Source organism: Aplysia californica, unplaced genomic scaffold (assembly GCF_000002075.1).
Source record: "Aplysia californica isolate F4 #8 unplaced genomic scaffold, AplCal3.0 scaffold00026, whole genome shotgun sequence".
In the NCBI taxonomy this organism is placed as follows: domain Eukaryota; kingdom Metazoa; phylum Mollusca; class Gastropoda; order Aplysiida; family Aplysiidae; genus Aplysia; species Aplysia californica.
In genome coordinates, this window is record NW_004797296.1 from 1,829,106 (window position 1) to 1,830,356 (window position 1,251).

Below are 1,251 nucleotides of genomic sequence, written 5' to 3' on the forward strand. Positions count from 1 at the left end.
GAAGGGCGTCCATCCTTTTGGATAACTGAAGAGAATGTATCCATAATGGACAAACTGGTTCTATAAGACCGATGTATAACTCTTTAACAGCGCTCAAGTGAAGCGAGATTCAGTGTAGAGTCAAATTGAAACAATTCCCCATTACCATCTTAACATGAATAAGGCGTCTGCGCGGCGGGTACCCACCTTTTGACAAGTGAGCAAAGGAAGCAGAGGGTTGAGTCCTGCAAAATGTTCCTTCGAATTGAGTCCACAGACACAAATTTCTTTAAAAAAAACAAGGTGACTATGGATGAAACCTGGATTTATCGTTTTGAACAAAAAATATCCTCCATGCAATGGAAAACCCCTTCTTCTCCCTCACCAAAGAAGGCAAAGGTAAGGCCGTCGAGTTGAAAGGTCATGCTGTCGTGTTTCTGAGATTCGAAGGTATCATCATGACCGACTACATGGAAAATGGAAAAACCAGTCACAAGAGACTACAACTCGGGTTTACGGATAAAATTGAGGACAGAATTGGTAAGAAAAAGGAATGGAAAACTCCATAATGAGGTCTTCCTACTGCATGACAAGGCCCCTGCGCACAGGGCACAACAAGCACTCCTGACAGCAGAATACTGCGGCTTTGAAATCCTGCCACACCTAGCTTATTCACCAGACCTTGCCTCCTCAGAGTTTTTTGTTTCTTAATCTAAAACAAAATCTCTCAAAGGAAGTCGTTTCTATAGCAACGAGAACGCCATTGAAGCTGTTGAAGACTACCTAGGGGCCTATTCTGGATAATTTTTCGCTCCATGACTTTAGAAGATCAAAGAAAGGTGGCAGAAATGTGTCACTCTGCGTAGTGATTATGTAAAGATTTGCCAAGTAACAAAGCTCTTTCTTTATTCCTTCATATTTAGACCAAAGAATTTTTTAACCCCCCTTTTTTTTAAAAACAATTGCAGCATATTATTTGATGCCATGCCTGTTTCAACTAAAATGCCATTTTCGCGTTTTGGAAGACGATCTTAGATCAGTATGCATGATACTGTTTTTGCAAAGGAGGTAAGCATAGAGGAAATAGGTTTCCCAAGTATTATCCTACATTACTGAATACGTTTGAAGTCGTGGGAAAAAATCAACTGCTCAGCCAACCATATATAAATATCAAACTTCCAAATCAAACCGCGGCCAGAGGCATCACAGTATGGCTTGATTTCAACTGTTTTAGTTTTAGTTTTTAGTAAGAGTTTTACGGCTCTTGCAACA